The 27,066-nt window shown below is 38.7% G+C and overlaps 1 protein-coding gene and 1 long non-coding RNA gene across 7 annotated transcripts in view; one reads left to right on the top strand and one right to left on the bottom strand.

Moving 5' to 3' along the window:
* Window positions 1-27,066, bottom strand: part of LOC109456203 (uncharacterized) — a 366,695-nt gene that overhangs the window by 305,547 nt on the left and 34,082 nt on the right. The gene's annotated exons all lie outside the window — the stretch shown is intronic.
* Window positions 1,640-7,629, top strand: LOC109436454 (uncharacterized). The gene is made up of 3 exons (XR_002136113.3): window positions 1,640-2,294; window positions 6,244-6,483; window positions 7,153-7,629. It is a non-coding gene; the product is annotated as an uncharacterized LOC109436454 (long non-coding RNA).

Here is a 27,066-nt window from a genome sequence, read left to right as displayed (position 1 = left end):
CTTTTTTACTACTTCTTTCCCCCAAAGAGGATAGATGGTCAATAATTCTAAAATAGAAAAGTGCAATAATATTCAGGGCACATTTATCTGTCTACAGAGATTACTAACATGATTTTCACAACATGTTGAAGAAGTGGCAATTTTTCAGTATTTCTAATCCAACAGTAAATCACTAAAACTTGAAACTAAATTTGAAAACAGGCTTAATACAATAAAATGCAGACTCTTAGGTTTTGATCCAAAACTGCGAAGTTTAGGTGCCTATTTACAGACCTGGCAATGATAGCTCCAATTGCCATTGTGGAGAAGCACTCTACGTAACTGAATCCCTTCCTGCAAGTCTGGGGAAAATTATATTTCCAATGACACTTGGCACATCCTTCAGCAACTAATTGCCTACTCATTCAGCAATTTTCCAGTTCTCCAGTTAAAATCCCCAATCTTTTGCCTTCAATGCAGGCAAGAAGTGTTTCCAGCAGGGAAATTAGAAAAAAAAGGAGAGGAGTTAAAATGACAGTGATTCATGCCATTAGAAAAATGTGACTCAGCAGGAGGTAAAACTAAATTCTAAGAACCCAGAGGTTAGCAAGTCTCCCAGGCTCAGTGCGTCACTGTGCTGTGATCTCATTGGGGAGCAAATCATGCCAGTGAATTAATTAGAATTGTCATTACTTACTAATATTAAAAGAACGTCAAGAAAGCCCCTTCAGCAATCCAAATCTCTAAATAGTTTCCCTTTCATTCCAAGTATTCCATTAGGTAGAATCCAAGCCATAAGCTAATATTGGTCACTCATAAAGCTGAGTAGGGGGGTATGGTCATTTGTACGTGGGTGATGATTGTGCACATTGTAGGAGATCCATAGGTGACTGGGATTATTGAATATCAGAGACAAGAAGAAATTTAGGAGTCATCTAGTCCAATACCGTCACGTAACGGATGAGTCTCAGGTATGGAAAGTGAAGTTCCTTGCCCAGGTTACCCAGAAGACATAGGAAGGCCTCTCCCACTACATTCAATATTCTCCCAACTGAAGTGACTCTTTCACTATACCACAAAATACAAAAGATTTTGTTTTTTGGGGTGTTTGTTTAGTGTCTGTTTTTTTTTTCTTTTTTTCATAGTGAAGAAGAAATATATCAGACAGTTCTTCATCTCTACAGAAGCCAGAGGAAGTGAAGTGAAGGTTTCAGCCAAAGTGTGGTTAATTTAAGAACACATACATACACGCCCCCACACACACACACAGACACACACACACACACACACACACACACATTACTGAATATCTGGACATGCTTTACAAAAAAGGACGAGCCAGTTTTCAGGTGTGGAAAAAAAAAGAAAAAAAACACCTTTCATTTTGCTGCAATGATTACAGACAACATAAGTAGGTAAGGGGGGAAGTTACATTTGGAATTAACAAATCAGAGCCTGAATTTGCTTGTGTCCCATTTTGTATTCTTGAACAGTATCAGAGTTGTTTTAGGGGTTAAATGACTGGCATTCCAAGTGCCTACATAGATGCCTGGCAACCTGGCAGGCATATAACTCTTTCCCACACAAGTGTCTATTGTGCTTCTGGGAAGACTGTGGAGTTGGTACAGTCCTCCCTCCAAGTCCTCTGTGCCAGTGTGGCTGGACGAGTCGCATGGCACCATTAGGGGAAGCTGACCGATGGATGGAGCCTAGAGAAGGGGGCCACCACCTTGCCACAAGTTTTGAGGAATTGGTTTCAGATTTAGTGCCTGTGGAACCAGATGAAAGAGTTGAGGACCTGATAACAGATACTCATATTGAGAGCGTGGCTAGAGGTAGCAGACAATGAAAGCACATCTCAGTAGAAGCCCTCTTAGAGTGGCTGACATGAAGGAACAAGAAGCGGAGGAATAAATGGGCCTTAGGATAAAGGAATCACACCACCAACTCAATGAGTAGACAAATGAAGGGATCCCCCAACCTCTGCACATGTCAGGAATATCACCTCTATAACGAGGAACTGGAAGGATGAGAAACGCTGGCAACCTGCTCCTTCCAGGGAGATACCACCGCCCTTGACTTGGGAGAACAGTAGTTCTGTGTCCTTGACCGCAAATGCACAAAGTGAAACTTCTATCGGAGGTGCAGGGGATGGGAGGAGAAAGTGAGTCATGGCTCAAGCGCCAAAGACGCTTGCTGTTCTTACTGCGAGTTAGTAGATGTTCTTGAATAAATGTTTTTTCACTTGCTATACAGCCTTAGGACAATTTTCAGAGAATTATTGGATATTTTCTCCCGTTATGCTTGTTTTGCTGGTGAGTAGTTCCGTGGAGCTTCCTATGCCACAATTCCAAACATTTCTATTTCTTTCTGAGTAAACTTTGATGGCTGTCTTTCAAGGGATTTATCTAATTGATGAAGGTATTCACATGAGGTTGCTTATATTTCTTTATTATCCTTTTATGATTTTTTAATATCTGTAGATGCTGTAGTCATATCACCTTTCTCATTTCTATTTTGATAATATGTGTTTTCTTTATATCTAGCCTCTCTAAAGGATTATAACTTTTTATGATTTTTCTCAAATATCTGGCTTTTAATTTTAATGATTTTATATGTTTATCTGTTTTGTGTATTATTGATTTCTGTTCTGATCTTTATTCCTACATTTCTTCTGTGCACTTTGGATTTCATTCGTTCTTTTTCTAGTTTCTTAAGTTTTGAGCAGAGATTATTGACTTGAGAACTTTCCTCTTTTATAATTTAGTTTGCTCAGTACTACTAATTCTACTCTAAAATCTGCTTTAGTGGAATCCGATATATTTTGATATGCTGTATTTTCATTTAATTCAGTTAAAGACACTTTCTAATTTTTCTTTTGATCTCTTTCAATCCTTGCATTATTTAGAAGTATGCTATTTATTTTCCAAATATTTTGGAATTGTTCAACAAAACCCTTTCAATTATTAATTTCTTATTTAATTCATTTGAATTAAAAAATTACTTTATAATACTTCAGTCGTTTCAAATTGTTGTGTGGTCCTGAATACATTTTAGTTTGGAAAATGTTCTATGTGCACTTGAAACTAATGTTTGTGTTTTTCTGTTGCTCGGTGGAGTGTCCTATAAATGTCAATTAGGTTAAGTTGGTTCATGGTTTTGTTTAAGTCCTTTGCATCCTTGACTGATTTTCTATATACTTGTTCTATCAATTATTGAGAGACAGTTTAGAAATCTCCAACTATAATTACGGATTTATTTGATTTTGCCTCATACATTTAGAATCTCTGTTATTAGGTGCATATATATTTAAGATTATGTCCTCTTAATGAATTGAACCCTTTATCATTATGAAATTATCTTTTTTACCCCTGACAATATTCTTTCCTTTGAAATCTACTTCATTTAATTTTACCCTATCCACTTCAACGTTCTCTTTTTCAGTGATAGCGTGGTATCTCTTTTCCTTCTTTTCACTTTTAACCTCTTTGTGTCTTTATATTCGAAGTGTGTTCTTCTTAGCAGCACATTTTACTCCAGTTGGACAACCTCTGCCCCTTAATTGGAGTGTTTGGACTATTTACATTTAATGTGAGTAGTAATATGGTCAGATTTAAGTGTATCATCTTCCCATTTGGTTTTTATTTATCTTATCTGCTCTGTGCTCCCTTTTTGCTCTTTCTTTTGCCTTCTTTTGGATAATTTTAGTATTTTAAAAATCCTATTTTAACTCTCTTATTGGCTTATAAGCTCTATTTGTTTATTTTAGTATTTGCTTCAGGGTTTATAATATACATTTTTAACTTATTACAGGCTACTTTCAAGAAGTATTACACCACTTCCCATATAGTAAAATAAACTTAGAATGGGTTGCTCTCTCCCTTCCAGACCTTTATGCTATTTTTGTCATATATTTTATTTATACTTATGTTGCACACTTCATAATACAATGTTATTATTTTTGTTTAAATAGTCAATTACCTTTGCACAATATTTAAATGGTAATGAAAATCATATATAATTACCTGTGCAATTAATATTTCCATTTTTCTTTATTTCTTTGTATAGACTCAAGTTTTCATCTGGTATAATTGCTTCTGCCTGAAAGAATTCCTTTATAATTTCTTGTAGTGTTGGTCTGCTAATGATGAATTCTTTAATCTCTTTTATATTTGAAAAAAAAATTTTGCCTTCATTTATTAAAGATTTTTTTTCTGGATAGAGAATTCTAGATTGACAGCTTTTTCTTTCAGTATTTTCAAGATGTCGCTTCACTGACTTACTTAAATTGTTTCTGACAAGAAATCATTCATCTTTATCTTTGTTTCTTTATGCATAGTATACAGGGTTTTCTCTGCCTGCTTTTTCATTTTTTTAATTATTATTAGTTTCAGGTGTACAAAACAATGTAATAGACATTTATACCTCTCACAAAGTGATAATCCCCCTCCCCCAATCTACCACCCCTCTGACATCACATACAGCTATTACATTTCTACTGTCTCTATTCCTTATGCTGTACTCCACTTCTTGCAAATATATATATATATATATATATATATATATATATATATATATATATATACACACACACACACACACACACACACACACACACACACACACACACATATGTATATATAATTATATTTGACATTCATTATTGTTCAGCTTCAGCTCCAGGTGTACACTGCAGTGATCAGGCTTCTCCACCATCCCTGAAGTGGTCTCCTGAATAAGACAAGTGTCCATTGGATACCCTACAAAATGTTTACATTATTGATTATATTCCCCAAACTGACTTTTGTATCCCTGTGGCAATCTTGTGGTTACCGATCATGCTTTCTAATCCCATCACCTTCTCCGTCATCCCCCATCCCCTCATCTACCAACCCTCAGTTTTTTCTCTGTATCTCTGAGACAGTCTCTTATTAGTTTGTTCATTTATTCTCTTCTTTAGAGTCCACATATAAGTGAGATCATATGGTATTTTTCTCTGTCTGACTTATTTCACTTAGTATAATGTTTTCTAGGTCCATCCATATCATTGCAAATGGTAAGATTTCATTCTTCTTTATGGCTGCGTAATACTCTATTTATAAATGTACCAGTTTCTTGATCCAGTCTTCTACCGATGGGCATTTTGGTTGTTTCCATGTCTTGGCTATTGTGAATAGTGCTGCAATAAACATAGGGGTGCATACATTTTTTCAAATTAGTGTTTTGGATTTCTCTGGATAGATACCTAGGAGTGGAATTGCTGGGTCATAAGGTAATTCCATTTCCAATTTTTTGAGATACCTCCATACTGATTTCCATAGTGTCTCTGTCTGCTTTTTTTTTTTATCTCTCGTTTTGAGCAATTTGATTATGACATGCATTGCTGTAGTTTTCTTCATGTTTCTTTTGCTTGGGGTTTAGAAACTTGGAGCTATGGGTTTAAATTTTTCATCAAATTTGGAAAACATTCAGCCCCAATTTCTTTGAATAACATTTTCTATTTCTCTCCTTTCCTTCAGAGACTTAATTACATACACAGGTTGTTTAATGATATCCCACAGCTTATTTATGCTCTTTTCATTTAAGCTTTTTCTTTGTTTAATTTTCATAGCTTCTATTGCTTTGTCTTGAAGCTTAATAATCTTTTCTTCTGCAATGTCTAATCTGCCATTATTCACATCCATGTATTTTTTTTCTCTCACATATTTTAACTTTCATCTCTAGAGGTTTTATTTAGATTTTTTAAAATAATTCCATATCACCATTTAACATTTTGAACATATAGAATTCAATTATAATAATATTTTTAATGTCCTTATCTGCTAATTCTCCACATCTGTGTCAGTTTGGGCTGGTTTCAATTGACTATTTTTTTTTTAATCTTTATGAGTCATAGTTCCCTGTCTCTTTGTTTACCTGCTAATCTTTGATTAAATTCCAGATATTGTGAATTTTGCCTTGTTGGATACTGGATATTTTTGTATTCCTATAAAGATTCTTGAGTTTTGTTTTAGGATGCAATTAAGCATTTGGGAAATGGTTTGATCTTAATCTTGGTATTAAGATTTTCTAGGCAGGACTAGAACATCATTTCATCTAGTGATAATTATTTCCCACTACTGAGTCAAGACCCTTTTGGGTATTGTATGCAATTCTCAATTATAAAGTTTTCTAGTCTGGCCATTGGATACAGGCACTTTTTCAGGCCAAGTATAAGTACCCCGTACTGTTTTTTCTAATTCTTTTGAATTTTCTTTCCTACAGGTCAAATATTTTCCTTCTCATGTGCTGCTCTGTCCTCTGCTGAACACTGAAGTGGGACCCTTTGGAGATCTCCAATGTTCTCTTTCCATGATGTTTTCTTTCATCCAGTACTCTGTTCTACAAACACAGGCTGTCTTGTTCTACCTGGACTTTCAGTTCTGTGTCCTCAATTAAAAGATGTCAATATGTTTTACCTGGTCTATCCTCTTTGTTCTGGGAGTTGGATGCTGTCTCAAGACAGTAAGCGTGGACAATTATAGGGCTCACCTCCTCTGTTTCCCATCTCTTTGGGATCACTGTCCCTCATTAATGATGTCCAATGTCTTAAAGCTACTATTTCATATGTAGTCTGTTTTTGTCTCTTGGTTGTTTCAACCAGGAAGATAAATCCAGTCCCTGTTATTTCATTTTGGTTGTTATTTCACTTTGGTTGGAAGTGGAAGTCTGGAGGACATACTTTTTAAACTTACAGGAAATGGAATGAAATTTTAAATATCATCTGGTATCTTTCAAAAGGAAATTAAATAAAATAAAACTCTATGTAAAAATAGAAGATGAGACTGAGATGATAAGCAAACTGACAATGTTTAAAAAGTCAGAGAAAAGAATACCATAACTTTTTAAAAACAAACATTGTTTTGAAGAACAATATTAGGTTTACAAATAAATTACCAAGAGAGTACAAGGAGTCCCACATACCCCACACCAGTTTTCTCTAGCATTAACATGTAACACTAGTATGGTATATTTACCACAATTAATGCATCGAATTGATACATTATTAATACATCATTATTAACTAAAGCCCATAATTTACTTGGATTTCCTTAGGCTTTAATTAATGTCCATTTTCTGTTTCAGGATCCCACCTAGGATACCATGACAGTTTTATTTGTCATGTCTCCTTAGGTTACTCTTGGCCATGAGAGTTTCTAGGATGTTCCTTGTCTTTGATGACTTTGACAGTTTTAAGTACTGGTCAAGTATTTTACAGAAGGTTCCTCATGATTATACCAGGGTTATGTGTTTTGGGGGAGGCAAAACACAGAACTAGAATGCCATTTTCATCACATCACATCAAGAGAACATACTACCACATGATTTATGACTGCTGATACTGACTTTGTTCATCTGGCTGAGGTTGTGCGTATCAGACTTCTCTACTGCAAAGTTACGTTCTCCTCCATCCATATCTATATTCTTTGGAAGGAAGTCACTATTCAGAGCCCCCCACTCAAGGAGTAGGTATTTATGGTCCACATCCTTGAAGACAGAGTATCTGCATAAATTATTTGGAATTCTTCTGCATGGGTGATTTGCCTATTCTTCCACATTTATTTGTTCAATCATTTATTTCTATCAGGATGGACACACATATTTTGCACTTTGGGTTATAATCCAATACTAATATATAATATATAGGTATATACAAAGAGTGCCAAAAAGAAGTATACTCATTTTAAGAAAGGAAAAAACTGTATTAAAATTGTAATACTCTATATACCGATAACAAAAGATGAATACAAGTCATGTGTATACTTTTTTTTTGTACCCCGCCCAGGGTGTGTGTGTGTGTGTGTGTGTGTGTGTGTGTTTTGCTTTGGTCATTGGAACCTTTTCCAGTTGGCTCCTGTGTTGCTTTGGAATTCCTCCATCATTGCTGATTCTAGCACTGCATTACGTTCTGACACTATGAGACTTTTCCTTTATGTTTTCTTCCACAGTCTAAGAATCAACTATTTCTTCAGGGAGACCTGGTTTCTTTTATAGGGAAAAGGCATTAGAAACTAAGATCTGGGTGCTAGGTATTGTCACTGCCACTGGGATGTCATTGCTTCTAGTGCTCCTAGCTGACAGAGCAAGAAAATAGGTGTGTGTACCCTGACCGGGGTATACAAGGTCAGACAATTAAGTTCATGAACTCATCCTAATATCACCTTCAAGGTACTCCCCTTGGGAAGCTATGCACTTATGCCAGTGCCTAGTCCACCCTTCAAAGCAATCTTGGAACCCTTTTTCTGGATTGGCTATCAGAGCTGTCATCGTATTACGCTTGATGTCCTGAATATCATCAAAATGTCTTCCTTTCAATATTTCCTTAATCTTCGGGTAGAGAAAGAAGTCATTGGGGGCCAGATCAGGTGAGTAGAGAGGGTGTTCCAATACAGTTATTTGTTTACTGGCTAAAAACTCCCTCACAGACAGTGCTATGTGAGCTGGTGCATTGTCGTGATGCAAGAGCCACGAATTGTTGGTGAAAAGTCCAGGTCATCTAACTTTTTCACGCAGGCTTTTCAGCGCTTTCAAATAGTAAACTTGGCTGTTTGTTCAGTTGGTAGAAATTCATAATGAATAATCCCTCTGATATCAAAAAAAGGTTAGCAACATTGTTGCAACAAGTTCGCAAACTTGATTGTCAGACCTTCATATGGACACATTAACTGTAAACATTTTCTCATGTAACCATCTATATTGGTATTAAGCTAAACGTGAGTCCATACCAATGTCTCTAAATCTAATCCATTACCAAATGGATCATTCCAGCATCCTTCCCTTTTTTTTCATTTATAGACTCTCACTCTAACAGTGAGAACCTGGCTCAAGGGAAACAACTTTATCAACTAGAGTACAGTGCTTATGGGCAGTTACTTTTGCTCTTAGTCTAACAGACTCCAATTATTTTCATAGGTAGGTATCTTTTTCCCCATCACCTTCATTGAGGTTGTCTTATATGTTTATTGTACAATTAGATTGTTTTGTCACATTCTACATTCCATTCTAGATTCCCTGACTTCCTGAATGATAAATTTTAAATGACTTTAGATGCTGACAATAACAGAATCAACACTGCATCAAATAGGATAAATAATAAAAGCTTGAGAAATTTTCTCAGAAGAAAATGCCAAAAACATGAAAATGCTCAGAAAAGGAAAGCATTTCCCAAAATAGTTAAGCTCAAGTAAATCCACACAACCAAGAAAATTTCAAAAACAGTAATAGTAGAAAGTTTTTCTACAATACACTGAAACATATTTTTAAAGTTATAATAATTTTAATAACATGGTAAAGATACAGGAATAGACTAAATGTTCCATAGAACAAAAAACAGAGTCTAGAAGCCAACCTAAAAATATTTTGGAATTTAACATAGTATGAAGGTAGCATCTGAAATCAGGCTCCTCTGATACTCTCTCAGTGTCTAATCTCCCATGCCAATCTTTCATCACACAATTGTATTGTTCAAATGTAGTCATTGTTATAATTAACACTTCTTTAGAGACTGTCATGGTATAAACTGGCTTTAGCCATACAGACTGGTTTGGCTGACGTTAAATGTCTAACTCTTCTACATAATTGGTTCCCAAAAGGGTGACCAACCATCCATATCACTATGCCCAAAGCAGCTCAGCAAACCCATTTCTGGTTAAAGGAACAGTCATAGGGAAGAGAATTTGGTGTGATGGAGGGTTCAGACAATAGAAATTCACAAGCCTCAAGTGAAAGGAAATGTTTGAGATAAACCTCAACTAGAAAGCCTGGGGTGGAGGAAGGACTATTCCCAGTGAAAGGGATCTAATCTTGGTCTGTAGCATCAAGGCTCTGGTACAACTTACTGAAGTTCAAGATCAGACTTAAGAAGAGCTAGACTGCCGATCAGGAAACCAAGGCAGATACCCAAGCATATAAAGTAAATCAACCAGGCACTGAATGCTGAAAGGAGGGAGGAAAACTATTTCTGCTGTCTCAGACTGGTGTAGGGCCTGAGGCTGTCTAAATGCTTTAGAGTATTAAATCTTCTTCACTGTCAAGGCTGTAGGTTGCAGGTATTATGGAAATAACTTGGAAATGGGTTGAATGAAGAAATATTGATAAATGAAGGAAGGGGATAGACATATGAAGAGAAATAAAAAGAAGCTGCAGAGAATGAATCTTGTGATTTTCTCAACAGATGAGTTCATAACATACCTTTACCATTTCTGCAACTCATTCTGAGCTGGGTCTGGGTGAGATACTTGGATCAACTATCATCTCATATGGAAAGTGAATATGTCTCCTACGGCAGTGTCTCAAAGCAGGAACTCTGTACCGCAGGGTGGTTTGTTCTACACTATTTCCTCATATTCCTGAAGCTGGTAATGATGCCCATGACAGCCTCCTTTTTTCTGGGTCACTACTTTCCCATTTCTTTTCCTCCACCCTGTTCTGGAGTTCAGGAAGGTGCTGAAAGGAGGAACCTTGACAAAATCAAACTTTAAAGATTCATAATTTAGCCTTCGGCCAAGCTTGCTGTTTTCACGTGAGAGCCAAGATTAAACCTAAATTAGACTAAAGCCATCTTCTGAAGCTGAAAAAAATGTTAGAATCACGACCAGAGTACAATTCTAGAAAATACAAATTCTCTTTGCTGTCACATTTATGTTGATGTTTCATGTTCACGTAGTGTGTGTGTGTGTGTGTGTGTGTGTGTGTGTGTCTGCACGCAAGAATACTACTATATATAAGAGTAAGACTAAAGACACTAATTTGTTCTATAATGGCTGCCTCCTTCATTCTTTAATATGAATTCCCACACCAAGCCATCACTGATGCCTTCTACACAGCCGTCTCCCTCTGGTTCTTCACTTTCAAGGAAGGACCCTAAAGTTTACTCATGATATGAATAATGTCTACCTTCTAAAAGAAAACTAACATTTACAGACCACCAACAATATATTATTTCATCCAACTCTAAAAATCAGCAAGATAGATTACTATTGTTAATTTAAAATTAATTTGTTTATCTCACAGTTATTAAGTGGCAGAAACAATATTTAAGTATAAGGGTGTGTACGCTCAATACCCAAGTTCTTTCTACAACTTCTCATGTTAGTGCTAAAATGTAGAGCTCTTTTTCAGCTATAGAGGGAACAGCACGTGCCTTACAAATAACACAGAAAACACGAGTCAAAGACAACCAATTCAGAACAGTTAACTTTCTCCACTACCACTTTGTTTACACATGCTAAGAGGAAACCGGAAAAGAAAAAAGAAAAAGATTTCTTCAACAACATATTAGCTCAAATCTAATTCATCCTTATCCATTTTTAGAAGTTGGCAGGGGCTGGAGGGAAAAAGGGGGTATTATTCCACGAATATGGAATCTTCAGATAGATGAAAATTAATTAAAACATTAACTCTTGACACATATTTTAGCAACCACAATTTTTAAAAGCACATCAAAATCACTGAGAAATGTGACCATTTGGAAATTACCTAGCTTAGAATTCAGTAAAATCAAAGAATCAGAATTTTCTAAAGTATACAGACCTCTAGAAATTATGTTAGCTAATAATTTGCAAATTCATGGAACTCTTAGGATTCTATGGAAATCTTCCAGAACCTTGGAAGGAGCGACAGGAAAAGCAGTGTCAGGAAATCAGTGGAAATGGGTCGGTTCCCAAAAAAGATTTTTTGGGGAAAAAAAGAAAAAACGGTTGCTCTTCAAAAGGTTTGAAAACACTTGAGGCAGAGACTTCTATCTGTATACCCCATCTTTCCATTTCCCTTTGCTCATCAGAAGAATTCTAATCTTACTTGAAATGGCAGTGTACCCAGCTCAAAAGACTACATTTCCCAACCTCCCTCACAGAGATTAATTATGGCCAGTGAGATGTCAGCAGAAATATTACATGAGACTTCTGGGAAGGCTTCTTAAAAGCCAGGGCTACCCTTTTGTTCCCCTTGCTTCTTCTACTCTGGCTTTGAATACGCAGCATGGCTGCAGTTCCATCCCTAAGCTTGAACTCTGGGGACCTGGAATATAGTCATGTATTCAGAATGAAGCAACTCAAAGTGAGGAGCTTCAGTCCAGGATGACAGTATGAAGCCACCATACCACATCAGTCCCAGACTGCCTGTCTCCAGATCTATTTTAAGAGTGAAAAAATAAAATTCTGTCTGCTCAAGGCGGTATTCATTCCTGTCAGTCACAAGCAAATGCAATTCCTACTGATAAACCACACTTAACATATAAAGAATCAGAAGTCCTAAAAATTGCCTTAGAAGAGTCAGTTCTAAAGAAGTTGAACATTCATCCACTTTTCTTTTTGGGATCCCAGTTTGAGTAATTTCCAAGCCATCTGAGTGTTCTTAGTGAAGAAGTTGTGATCATGTACTAAAACACATGCTCATAATTCAAAGCAAATTTTATAACAAGCACCGGGAATTTTTACAAGCATTTCTGGGAAATTAAGTCAAGCCATATAAACTTAGTCTCAGAAACAAGTAAAATCAATGGGTTATAAAAATACAAAGCACATAGACTGAAATAATATAAAGATGATAGTTAAAGATACTATTACTGTACATCAACATATTTTTTTCTTTTGGACAAAGCCTCACAAAAACCTGAGAGGAAGGAAGGAATGGATATAAACTGCTCATTAATGGTGCCGTCAACCTTGGCACTAGGTCATAACATTTGGACTGGATAATTCCTTGCTGTTGGGAGACGTCCTGTGCATTGTGGGATGTTTAGCAGCATCCCTGGACCCTACCCACTAGATGTCAGTAGCAACACTCCCCCCAGTCAGGATCACCAAAAAAATGTCTCCAGATATTGCCAAATGTCCCGTGGGGTGGAGGAGCCACTCCCCATTGGAGACCACCACTTGGGCTGTATTTTACTTCAATCAAAAGGTTAGAGAGCTTGCCTGATGGCTAAGCAAGTTGGAAGCAGGAAAATAATCAGATTCCAAGCACCTCTTGTGCCAATTGTGGAAAAGCCTTTCTCTTAGAGGAATGGGGCAGCAGCAGTGACTTGGAGATCACCAGCTACATGCTCTTCTCATGCAAGGGCCCTTAGTCCTCTGCTCAGGCAACTTAGCACCTGTGATGGAAAAGTTGTCCTGGGCATGGTTAGAGTTAGGCAAACCCTCTCCCTGTTAACTGGTCTTCACTTATTGCTCCTGTTTCCTTCTCTTTGGCCTTGAGGGCACCTTGTGGCAAGGGGAAAAAAAGAAGGCTTAAACATCCATTAGTGGAAACAGTCTGAGACTTTCACCTGGTCAGGTGTTTCTGGCTCTAATCAAATAATTTGTAGTTAGAGCAAAAGGGCTTCAACCTTCTCAAAGAGTCCACTGACTATACTGGACAATAAGTAGCTTCCTGTCCCAGAGTTGCTAAAATTACACAGCGTCTGATTGGAAATGGAAATTGTTTCCTTACCCCTTCTTCTACATTCTGCACTGCAATGATCCAGGAATGCAGCACAGGTCAAACTCTGTGGGCCCTGGAGACTAGAGGAGTATAGCATCCAAGAACTGTTAACAGTTTCTGCGAGAAATAAGAGCTGGATTGAAGGAGGGGCCAACTCACCTGACAGTCACCATATGAAGAGGAAATAGCCCACCTGGAGAGCAGGTGGAAAGCGTCTCATGGGGATGTAAGTGGGGGAAGCTTACTTTTGGCATTGCGGTCTGCTAAGTGAGTTGGACACAGCTTTCGTTCATCAACCAATCCTCCTTCCTTTCTTCCCTCACTTATTTTCTTCCCACTTTCTTTCCTTCCTTTTTTTTTTTTTTTTTTTAAATTTCAGCAGCTAGTTATTAGGAGATTGTTATTACCAGGCACTATTCTAAGCATTGTTGATATAACAGTACACAAGACATTCCGTTCTCCGCCTCCCAACAGCTTATAATCAGTTTGCTAAACAGAGAACACAATTACCACCAGGTTAAATTTTAGATGCAATAAAGGGACAAGGCAAAACAGAAAACAGAATATCTTTAAGTCTTCCTAGTTTGGGATCCACCGGGTCACAGGGGAACCAAGAGGAGTATTAGAGAAGCAGGGGAGACAAGAGAAAGTTTTCCTCCCCGTTATCCGCACCACCCAGATTAGGAAATGATGCCCTATATAGAGGAAGAAAAGAGTGAGGGACAGGCACAAGAGAGAGAGAGTTCACTGGGCTTCAGAGCAAGGAGTCCTGTGCTCCTGGACAACAGCCAGACCCAGAGAAGTAGAGTTCGTGGGATACCTCTCAGGCAGATAGGCCATCCTGGTGAGAGATCCTGGGGGCACAGGTGATAACTGGGTGGACCCACCCAGAGCTTAGATACTACCTTGGAAAAAGGGAGATCGTTCAGAATTAACTGAGTTTACATTTCTATCACTCTGGTGACATGAGACATAATAAAAATTAAGTCGTTTTTTAAAAAAATTAAGTAAAGTTGCATATCATGCACAATGAATTTATAAACTCGTATTTATACCACTTATATCAATAAATAAAACTTTTTGATTAATAAACTACTTGCCTTAATCCCACATCTTTTTCTGCTATCACTCACTTGCTTCTCCTGTTCAGACCAATCTCTTAGACATATTCTATACTTGTCTCAGTTTCCTTCCTCTCCACTGACTTGCCCCTCAACCAACTCAAATATGGATTCTGTCCTTCTTTTTCTACCAGAAAAGCATTTATTCAATTCCTTAGTGACATTTAGGTTTCTAAATGCAATGGGCCTTTTTCCAGCTCTCATCTTATTTGACCTTTAAGCAGCACTTGGCACTGTTCTTCTCTCTCCGTTTTGAAACACCCATGTTACTTGCTTCCATGACATCACATTCGCCTGGGCTCTCCTGCTGCCTCAAACTTCTCAGTCCCTTCGGTAGGCGCATCCTGTACTTGGCCGTTGAATGCTGGCAGCCCTCACGGCTCAGTCCTAGGCGCTCTTCTCTTCTCACTGCTCTCCGTCCCTGAGTGTTCTCATCCATGACCATGGACGGCTTCCTTCGGCCATGGTAATACACACACACACACACACACACACACCCCGACTCTCAATTTATATCTTTTGAACAGTCCTAGCCTACATTGGATGCTTATATCCAACTACTGATTTGAAATCTCCACTTAGATTTCTCAAGGACATTTCACACTTACCAAGTCCAAGATCGAATTCGTGATTGTCCATCCTGCCCCAAACTGCGCATCCTCCAGGCTCCCTACATTTGTGAATGGCACCTATCTCTCCACTTCATCCCACACCATTCTTCACCTTACTCTCTGGCTTTGGGTCATACTTGGCCTTCCCTTTGGTCTTCAAACAGACCATGCTGTCTTCCTCAAAAGGACATGCTGTTCTCTGTGTCTGAAGTGCTCCCTTTGCTGCTATCTCCTAAACTTGGATTCATCTTTCAGATCTCCACTCAAGCATTACTCCACAGGAAGTTTTTCCAGGCATCTCAGGGCACATTAGGCTTATCTGGAATCTGCTCTCATAGAACCATGAGCTCCCTTTGTTTCATGTAATTGCATGTTCATCAATCAGCTTCTGACTCCTTCTCTGGATTATAACTTCACAAAAGCAGGGGCCTCATCTGTTTTTAATCCCCTTTTTACCCCACTGTCAATATTTTTGGCATGAATAAAGGAATGAATCAATAAAAAAAGAGAGAACTGCTTTCCCATATTGAGTTGTTTGCCCTTTCTTCTTATTCATGTTTTCACATACTGACTTTTATTTTTATGAAATCTAATGTATCCATCTTTCCTTCTTTAAGGCCATTTTTAGAATTGCCTTTGCCACCCCAAGATTACATAAATACCCACTAAAATTTTCTTCCAGTACTTTTATGGTTTCGTTTGTAAGATTTAATTCTTAAATCCATCTGGAATTTATTTCTGAAAGAAGTGAAATAGTGCCAGCTATTTTGTTTCAGAGCCAATTTCTCCTAAATTGAAATCTTCAGCTATAACCAGTACCGTGATGTCGCTAAATAGAATTTGCAGTCAGAAGGCCTGGACTGAAGTTCAGGTCCCCCATTTGCTCACCGTACACATTTTAGCCAGTCATTTAATCTCTTTGAGAGTGATCAGAAACCTTTATGGGAAGAGGATTCAAGGGAAGAGCCAGTTCTGGAACCGTCATAAACGAAAAGGCCATTGAAGAGGCAGGACCGACTAGGATAGCCTCATGGTGGAGTGTGGCCTTGAATCAGACTATCAGGGTGTTAATCAGTGGTCCCTCATTTTATAATCTGTAAAATGAGATAAGAATAGTAACCTTCTTCATATGGTTTATTGTGAGGGTTAAATAAATTAAGGAATGTAAAGCACTTAGCAGTGCCTAGATCACGATGGCAACTAAGTTATAAGCAACAGTTCTCACAAAAAGAGATGCCATTGTTTTCAGTGAGCACAACAGAGATGCCCCAGTCATACTCCCTTGAAGAAACTAGAAAAAGTACCTTGTCAAAGTGTGCTCCAAAATAAGCTCTTAGGAACAGTAAAGAAAAGGAAGTAGAAATATCAGTTTACTGGTGATACAACCAAAGTGACTCCTAGTCCTTATTTGTTATTGTTCTTACAAATCTGGTTGTGGTCTATTCTTAACATGGGCAGAGTAACCTCTAATATTTTCCAGTTTTGAGAGTAAGGCTTATTAAACCTGGTAAATTACCACCTCAAAGTTTATAAAAGCCAATTTCTCTGATATGGGCAGATTTTAATATCACTGGATATGAGTATCTTTCGAAAAGAACTGATAAATGTGTCACATAATGTAAGTAAGCAAGTGTGCCCAATCATAATGAATCTTTTCATTACCATTTTGATCCTTTAGAAATGCAGGGGGAACTGGAGAGGTGGTATGTTTTAACTACATACTATCACAAGATAAACAATAAACCACCATTCTCATCTCCCGTTTCCTTTCTGAATATTTCCCTAGGTTGCAGATTCTAATACGCCAAGGCCGAGATACTTGGTGTCCAGAAACTGATAGCAGTGATGAATGGAATTGTGTATCTCTTTCACTGAGTTCAAATGAAGGGATTTATTACTTGCACTGAAGTTAACACTCTAAGTTATTTAGAATTACTTATTTTACAGTTTGTCACATAACTAGATAGCATCAATCACCCAACTAAGGATAAAATAAATGTTTCATTGGTTTTGTGTGTGTGTGTGTGTGTGTGTGTGTGTGTGTTACACGTTTTGTTTCCGATTTCATGCTGGGAAAAAAATGTTCTTGTTGTCTGACGTGTTCACTTTTATAGCAGAAACATCTTCTATTGACAAGTTTCCATAGAGAATTCAGATGTTCATTCTATATCAATGATTGTCAAAACACAGTCTAATAATTTTAAGTTTATTAAACTGTAAGACAAGTTTGTAAACAGAATTCCCATAGCCATTTTCCTATAATGTACTGAGTCAGGGAAGCAGCAGTTATTGGAAATTTGAAAATAAATTGACATTTTCCCCACCTATACCTCATGTGGGGGTAACTTAACCCCCAACTCCAACCCCTCCGTCCTTACCAGTTGTGTAAGTGGGGTTGAGGGGGAGGAGAGTGGGAGGGCACATGCGAGTCAGGTGTATTCTCTACTACCGTGTTATAAAAAGCAATCTGGGCTCTCTTTCTCTGGCCACCTTGTGTTCAGTGATTCGCCCTCCACAGCCATCCTCCTGAGATGTGCAGACCCAGTGCTCACTGCTTGAATTGTCCAGCGAGGTCTCTGACTCTCCATTCCAGCCTCTGTGTGGATAATTGGAGTCTGCTCTTCAGGGGGGAGCAGTTATCTTAAATTCAGAAGCAGGAGTAAAATGCTCCCTTTTCTCTCAGGTTCAAGCCATAGTCTCCAATCCAGTGTTGGCAACAGAAAAACTGGTGCTTTGCCCACCCCACCTCCTCATTTGGCACCTTGTGTTTCTTCTCTACACATTGGAAGCCAGAGAAAATCATGACTCAAGCTCTCAGGGCATATTATGATCTGAGTTTGCTTGATCTGGGGCACCAGGCAGAATCTTCATGATTCATGGCAGGAGCAGCAGTGAAATGCCAGTTCACTATATAAGCTGAAATTTCAGTTTCACATAAAAAATAAAACAAAAAACAAACACTACTCTAATCCAATCAACTCCAGTTATTGTATCCTGAAGTTAATTATCTGAAAGAGCAGAAAGTCAAATATTATTCTACTTCAATTTTTACTTACAACTGAGATAGGAATCAGATCCTATGCGAGGAATGTTTACCCAAAACAGAAGGAACAAGAGAGAAATCACTAATTTACTTCCACTGGAGAAAAAAGTCAACAAAACCTTCCTTTTTTCTTTCGTAATTGTCCTCTCTTTGAGTGTTCTTTCTCAGTTTTCTGAAAACAAAGTTCTCAGATGGGATATTACTGCTTTTTGACTTGAGATAAAACGAGTCGCTTCTTTATGGAAAACAGCTCCGAACCATACGCTATTCCACTCCAGAATTTCATAGGGCTCTGCTGACGTCTTCAGGCAACTGTCAACCTACTGGTCAAGGATGGTTGTTGGGCCCAGTGTCACACCCTGTAAGTTGCCCTGTGCATGTCACAGATATACTCACCACACCCAGGTCAGCGCTGGCAAGATGTATTATTTTTCTTATTTTTACTATTTACTTGAGGGCACTGTTCATTTTTTCTGGGAGCAGGACTATTTATGCTTTGCCAGTTCTATTAGTTTCCTAGGGTTGCCGTAACAAATTACCACAACCTTAGGGCTTAAAACAAACCAAAAAAAAACTTATTTGCCCAGTTCTGGAGGCCCATGGTCCAAAATCAAGGTGTTCACAGGGACACACTCCCTCCAGAGGCTTTAGGGAGAACCCTCTCCTGCCTCTTCCAACACCAGGGGCTCCAGATGTTCCTTGGCTCACGGCCCCATAACTCCATCTCTGCCTCTGTCTTCACATGGCCTTCTCCTCTGTCTGTTCTTCCTTTTTCTTGTTTTATGAGGTCAGTTGACACTGGATTTGGTACCACCTTTATCCAGGGTGGTCTCATCTTGAGATCTTTAATTACATCTGTGAAAACACTTCTTCCAAAGAAGTTTACATTTACAGGTGCTGGGTGGACATACCTTTTGGTGGGCCACCATTGAACCCACTATGCCAGATATGTAAGGAGAGAATGTGGAAACTTGAGTTAGCCGGTCCTGTATTTCTGATGTATTTTAATGATTTAGAGCCCCTTAGAAATCACACTGCCTTTTGGGAGCTTCCCAGCTGGCTCTGTCCCAAATCTGGCTCTTGGCTAAGGTGAGAGGGCAGAAGCTGTGCACTGATTTAAGAAAGGGGCATTTGAAAGAAGTACTGTAGTGGTATTCTGTACATTACGCCACCAAAACCCCACAGGGGAGGCTTCATTAAATGGTTCATGAAACCAGATCTACTAATAACACAGTTCCCTCCATTATCCTCCCCAGGCAAAACCACCCTCCTGTTTAAGCCCAGCATCTGCCTTTCCCACACCTATTCCCAAGTATTAACCAAAGTACCCATTACCTCATATTAAATGTATGACTGCAAACCATAAAGTGACATTAAACAATGATCAGCAATCCTACCTCATTTGCTTAATAAGTGTGCTTCCCACCCTCTAGGACAACAATTTCATACCTTCTTCTCTGTCCTCAAGAGTTCATCCCCCAACACTCTTAGCTGATGATTTTGCTTCTCACTTTACTGATAAAATTAAAACTGTCTTCCCATCCTCAAAATTTATAATCAGCATCTTTATCCATAATCTCCATCTTCCCTCTTGTAACAAATGTATCACCCCCTTTCCTATCAGACACTACTCTCGGATAGCTTCTCATAACTATTTCTATAGGACCTCACTCCCACATTTAGCTCTTCTTTCCCTCATCAGCTTTTCCTCCATGGCTCATTCCTACCAATAATAATCAATCCTACTAGTATCCAAATATGCTCTAGTAGCTCCAAATGCCTTATGACTGAACTGTCCCTTGGCCACAAAGCCCCCGCTACTTGGTGTTCTTTTCTTCTCTCCCCTTTTCAGCAATTCTTGTTCATTTTTCAACTCATTTTCCTTTGATCATTTTCCATTACTCGCTACCCATGTTTAAGTCTCAAACCCCCTTCATGTTGTCAATTTCATTGATCGTCAATGTGTCCTTAGTTTCCTTAACTTTTATTTGAACAATTTCCCTGTCCTCTGCAGTTTTCTGCATATTCATTAATTTTAATTTTCTTTACTGTGTCAGTGACTTCCAATTTTTTTTTCTACATCCAATTTATGCAGAGATAAAATCCTACAGACAATCTCTCTACCTCAGTTTTCCACTTTGGGACTGATAAAAATGTCTTGGAGGACTGCTAACTTATACATGTATTGTTCTAGCAATAGCATTTGAATATTCCTCTAAAGTATAAAATCTACATGTCATACAAAATGGTCACTGGGTTCTAAAATATACCAGAGTGGGAAATAATTATATTAAAAATTGGCAGGACCTTTGTTTCCTGTAGAGGTGACAGAAGCATGACTTTTTGTGCAAATTAGGTTATTAAATTATTTCTTTGGAGCAAGAGGGTCTACATCGATCTCTAATAGTGTACATTTGTATAGCCCTTTATAGTTTTCAAGGAAACTTCATATCCATGATTTTATTTGATCCTTAAAATAGCCCTGTAGGATATTGATATTTATCTAATTTTCACATACAGGAAGAATGAGGCTTCTAGAGTCGATATGATTTATTGAACACCCTCCAACTAGTACTCAACTTAAACCCATGGCCATTACCTGAGTGGCTCAATCTGAGTGCACATTAGAATCTCCTGGGAAGTTTTGAAAAATCTGGACCCCCAGGCTGCACCGCACATCAATTAACTCAGAATGTTTGTGGGTGAGACCAAGGCATTAGTTTGTTTGAAAACTCTCCAGGTAACTTTAGTGTGCAGCTAAGTTTGAGAACCAGTACATTACCCTGTCCTTTCTGTCTCACCATTTCACTGTCTCCCCATTTCAAATCCCTTTTTTCTCACCTTTAAACATGATTTTTTTCTTTTTTTTTTTTTACTGCAGTTTAAAGGGAAATACGGTCCCTTCTTGGGATCAAGTTCCTTGCAACATAGATATCAGCCTTATGTCAGGGGGGAGAAAAAAGAGGAACAACGTACATCACTTTAGATATTTAATTTTCTCCCAAGCCTCTGATGGATGTTTCTACATCTATACTGATTAGAAGATAAACGATACCAAAAAGGTGTACAGTGTCATTTGTGGGAAGCATCAAAATATTTGAACCTATCTCATAGGTTTTCACACATCATGTGGATATTCATATTCAAATTTACATTCAAATGTCTTATACATATTATCTTCTTAGTCTTTCTAAAGGAATTACAAATGTGGCTCTGAGTATCAACTTTACCTGTTTCTTTTTAATAGCTAGGGATAATGTGAGAATGGTTTGAGAAGGAGCTTAAATATCTTAACACTTGTCCTAGAAAAGTCCCTTGTATATGTAAGGTCTGAGAAATCTCGGTTGTAAAATTGTTTTTACATTTCTCCACTTGGCTCTGAGGCTGAACTGGAAAATGGCAATTACTTTACTGTGACGATGAAATGGCTCTTCTCCTAAGCATGCACTGGGGAGAGGCAATGTTGGTACAATATAAACTGGTAGCACAGTGAAGTTTTTCAATTATTAGGAGAGCATTTTCCTTGCAAAGTTGGGCTATGACTAGAAAGAAAATAAAACAGAAATATTCCCAGAGTACAAGTATATTCCAAGATTGATAGCAATATTATTGAAAGAATATAAAAATGGAATGCAAAGTGATAATACTTACATTTTTACAAGAATATACAGTTACATTATTACATTACATTCTGACACCACTGGCTCTGTTTAAAAATGGGGATATACTTCTGAAATTCACATAAAACCTGGAGAGTTTGCTTAACTTTCTCTGCTCTCATAAAGAACAGAACAAAATCAAATTTTTGTTATTACTGAATTAGTTTCCATTACTATATTTTAAGTGAAATGCATTTCACTGTGATTGTTTTGGTGACTGATTACGTGGGAGCCATTGGAGACTAATGCTCTGACCATTTATTTATCTCTAAGTATTACACTGAACAAACAGACAAGTCTTCCTACAATGCCATTTTCATCAGATAAATGCCCAGCTCAAGAACGTGGCTTCCTGTGATTATTGCATGAAGTCTAAACTCTTCACTCTCATTTCTCAGGCGCCACATGCACCCATCTTGCTTCTTCCTGTTTCCCAGCATGCGCTCTGTTCAGTCAGGCTGTGTCGTCCTATCACCCCACCTACTTCCTCACGCTAATCCCAGACCTGCGCCTTTGTTCATGCTGCTTTCTCAACTGGATTACCTTCTCTTTCCTCTCCCCTCTGAAAATCACGACTTTTCTTCAAGGCACCACTTAGTTCGTGTCACTTCTGACTTCTCTGGACCACACTGATTTGGCTATTCTCTCAGCCTCCATTATACACTCAAAGTAAAACAATGGCCGTGGTTCTCCTAGTCCTTGTGTAGTAAGGAATTTCTAGTGCACACAGAGCCATTGCTCTGAGCTTCCAAATACAACGCATACAGATGCCCCGTGTTGAGAGGCCAAACCCTCAATACATACAACTGATACTCTACTTCTTACATAAGCACAGGGTCCATGGGAACCAAAAGACAACAGAACTCATGTTCAGACAGTGCTATAGTTACCATCCCAAGTTAGCAGTGCCATAAGCAGAATATTAAATATTTCTGATGCGCGGGGGTGGTCAGCTGACCTTCTGGTGCCCCTGTTTAATCATCAGAAAATGTTAGATTTAATGCTCCTTGAGGAATAATCCATCTGCAAAATTCTGTGACTCTGATCTTCTTTTTACCTATTGCTTTAGCATCATGTTGGCATCATTAAATTCCATTAAACAAACAGGCTGGCCCGTGGTGTTCTTTTCTTCTCACTGCATACTTCCTTGAATGACACTGTCCATACATAAGTGGCATGTCGGCATTTCAGTTGAGGTGTAAATTATGGCCTATTGTGAACTATTCGCAGGTAGTCCAAGCAATTAATAGCTCAGTCCATACCCCTTATGTGATTCAGTGTTTGAGGAACCACTATTGTATGTGGTTCCTGTTTTCTCTCCAAATCTGAGGTGACACTGAGCAGATGGAGCCTGCAGATACAGCAACCTGCCAAAGCTACCATGATTTTGCGAGGGAGGGAGGACCACAGCCTCTACTTCCACTGTGAAATCCAATCAAGGATATCCCACGCTCAAACTGATCTTTATTCTCAAAGTTCCGTCTCACAAATGCCTGTGCTCCTGCCTCCAGCCCACCTCACCTCACCCTCTGTCCTCCAGGGATGGGTTAGAATAGATTAGGGCAGAGGTCCTCACCTCTAGTGGAACATTAGAATCACTCTGGGAATTTTTTTTGTAGCACCTTTATTGAGATATAGTTCATATAATAATAAAATTCAGCCATTTAAAGATGAGAATTCAATGGCTTTTAGTATATTCACCGAGTCGTGTAACCTTCACCACCATCATGTTAGAACATGTTCATAATCTTAAGAAGAAACCCTCTGCTCTTTGCTATCTATCACCCCTCTAACCTCCTCCCCCACCCCCATTCTCCCAGCCCTAAGCAACCACTAATCCACTTTTTGTCTCTCCAGAGTCACCTATTCTGGATATTTTATATAAATGAGATAATATGTAGTCTTTGGTAACTGGCTTCTTTCAATTAGCATAAAGTTTTCAAACTTCATCCATGTTGTAGCATATATTAGTATTTCATTCCTTTTTATGGCCAAATAATACTTCATTGCATGGATATACCACCGTTTGTTTATGTATCCATCAGTTGACAGGCATTTGGATTGTTTCTCCCTTTTTGCTATTATGAATAATGCTGCTTTGAACATTTGTGTACAAGTTTTTATGTGGACATAAGTTTTCAGTTCTCTTGCCTATATATCTAAGAGTAGAACTGCTGGGTCAAATGGTAACTCTGTTTAACTTTTAAGGAACTTCCAAACTATTTTCAAAAATGACTGCACAATTTTACATTCCTACCAGTAATATACAGCAGTCCCCCCTTATTTGCGATTTTGCTTTCTGTGGTTTCACTTACCCATGGTCAACTATAGTCTGAAAATAAATGGAAAATTCCAGAAATAAACACTTCGTAATTTTAAGTTGCACACCATTCTGAGCAGTGCGATGAAATCTCTCGGGATCCTGTTCTATCTTGCCCAGGACACAAATCACCCCTTTGCCCAGCATATCCCTGCTGTATACTCTACCCTCTCATTAGTCACTTAGTAACTGTCTCAGTTATCAGTTAAACTGTTGCAGTATTGCAGTGGTTGTATTCAAGTAACTCTTATTTTATTGTTATAATTGTTCCATTTTATTATTAGTTACTGTTGTTAATCTCTCACTGTGCCTAATTTATACAGTAAACTTCATCACAGGTATGTATGTATAGGAAAAAACATAGCATGTATGGAGTTTGGTACTATCTGTTGTTTTAGGCATCCACTGGGGGTCTTGGATCATATCTCCCGTGAATAAGGGGGGACCACTGTATAAGAGTTCTGATTTCTCCTTAGCCTCGCCCACACTTGATGGAGCGTTGAAAGGAGGCCCGGGGGACTGGAGGCATGGGAGAGGGAGGGAGGCCAGATGAGGTTAGGGTGGTAAGAAAGGGCCTGTGGTGGGCCACGGGGAAAGGTTTTGATTTTTTTTTTTTTTATAATAAAATGGGAAAAAATAGTAAAGTGTTTTAGGCAACTGATTCGATTTACGTTTAAACATGATTTCCATTTAAAAAATATAAATCCAGAGAGTTCATGATTTTTATTTTAAAAATGTAAATCCACAGAGGAGTAAGCTCCCAACAAACCAGTCTCCCACAAATGAGAGTGTCATCTCTGCTCAAAAGAGAAAAGGCAACCAGCTAAGGTCCGTGGAAACGTAAAGGCCCCACATAACCTGGTTCCCACGACCTTTCCGATTTTGTTCCTTTTCACTCTCCTCCTTGCTCATCTTCTCCAGCCACACTAAGCGCACTCCAGGCACTTACTGCCCTGCCCACCTGGAACCCACTTCGCTGGTGCATGCTTGGCTAGTTCACATCCTCTGCATACCTGCACAGAGCCTTTTCCTGACCCTCTAATAGAAAATAACCACCCTCCAATCCTCTACCCTGCCACCTTGCCCTGCTTTGTTCTTCTCCACAGCACCTATCACCATCTGACACACTCAATATTTGTTTATTTATTTGTCCGTTTTATTCATGCACACCCACTAGAATGTAAGCTGCAACAGAGCAGGGACAACCCCAGCACCGAGAACAGTGCCTAATACAAGGCAGTAACAACGACAACAACAAAATACAGAGAAATTGGATGGATGGATGGTTGGATGAGAGGTTTTCTGAAAGACTGGAGGGATCGCATTTGACAGTCTGATAACAGAAAATCCTTCTGGACATAGTGATGTCACGGAGCAATGGCTGGCCAAAGGTGGCCCGTATATGGAGTGATAAGTCTGACTCGACTGGACAGGCTGGAAAGTGTCTAATGTTAGTGGGAACTATCTTGACATAGAAGGTCAAGCTGGCTGGAGCCCTGTGATTTACTCATGCAAGTCCCTCAGAGGAGATAATTAAGACTCAGAATGTGAAATGATTTGCTGAATCCACGTAGCCACTAGGGGAGACAAGGGGCTTTCTGATTCCTAGCCCAAATCTCTCCACATCTATTCACATCCCCCAGTGGATTGTGTCCCCCCCCCCCCGCCCCCCGGCAAATTCATATCTTGAAGCCCTAACCTCCAATGTGACGGTTGGAAGTAAGGCCTTTAAGAAAGTAGTTAAGGTTGAATGAGGTCATAAGGGTGGGGCCCTATTCTCATAGGATTAGCACCCTTATAAGAAGAGACACCAGGGAGCTTGCTGTCTTGCTCTCTTCCCCAGATGCACACTGAGAAAAGGCCACGTGAGGACACCATGAGAAAATAGCCAACTATCAGCCAGGAGGAGAGACTCACCAAGAACCGAACCCTGCCAGCACCTTGATCTTGAACTTTCCAGCCTCCAGAACTGTGAGAAAATAAATGTCTATTGTTTAAGAACCCCAGTCTAGAGAATTTTGTTCTGGCAGCCCAAGCTAAGACACTGCCCTCCCTCCTGTGCACTGCCTCTTTCTAAAACAGGAGTCTGGGCGGTTGTGTCAATCACTAAGAGGGGAATAAGGAAAAGAATGGGGAAATGGGCTGTAAAAGATCTCTTTTGCAGGCCTCGCCATCTTTAGTCAGCTCACATTCTCAGACATAACCTTCACAGGTGACTCACTCAACTAATCCTGGTGGCTTAGTTTTGACATTTACAACAGCTGCCAGAACCACATCTATGTGAACATTTCAGAAGAGATTTAAACAGTGCGCTCCTGTTGTCCTGCTCTTTGGGCATAAGCTGGGTATGAAGGTAGGGGCAGCGCAGTCAGGGAACAACGAGCTGTTTTCATTTTCAGTTTGTTTGCTTCCCAGGTAATTCATCCAGTGCAAAGGCAACGAAGCATGGATTTCACTTGTAATGACACAGACCCAGGTATATTAACCCAATTATTTTATTAAATGACGTACAGAAAATTTCTCTTATCTGGCGCTCTCATATTACCTTTTCATTCGTGAAACTGAAAAAGAAAACTGGAATCCCAAAGGCATTTTTTAAAGAAATAGAACAAAAAATCATCAGATTTGCTTGGAACCACAAAAGACCCTGAATAGCCAAAGCAATCTTAAGAAAAAAGAACACTACTGGAGGTATCACACGTCCTGACTTTGGCTTGTACTACAGGGCTACAATAATCAAAACAGCATGGTATTGGCAGAAAAACAGACACAGAGACCAACGGAATAGAATTGAGAACCCAGAAATAAATCTCCATAAATATGGACAGATAATTTTTGATAAAGAAGCAAAAAACATACAATGGAGAAAACA

This window comes from Rhinolophus sinicus, chromosome 15 (genome assembly GCF_057876585.1).
Source record: "Rhinolophus sinicus isolate RSI-liver-muscle chromosome 15, RSI-T2T, whole genome shotgun sequence".
Classification (NCBI taxonomy): Eukaryota; Metazoa; Chordata; class Mammalia; order Chiroptera; family Rhinolophidae; genus Rhinolophus; species Rhinolophus sinicus.
Note: the sequence above shows the minus strand (reverse complement) of the source record. Positions and strands in the feature narration are given on the sequence as shown.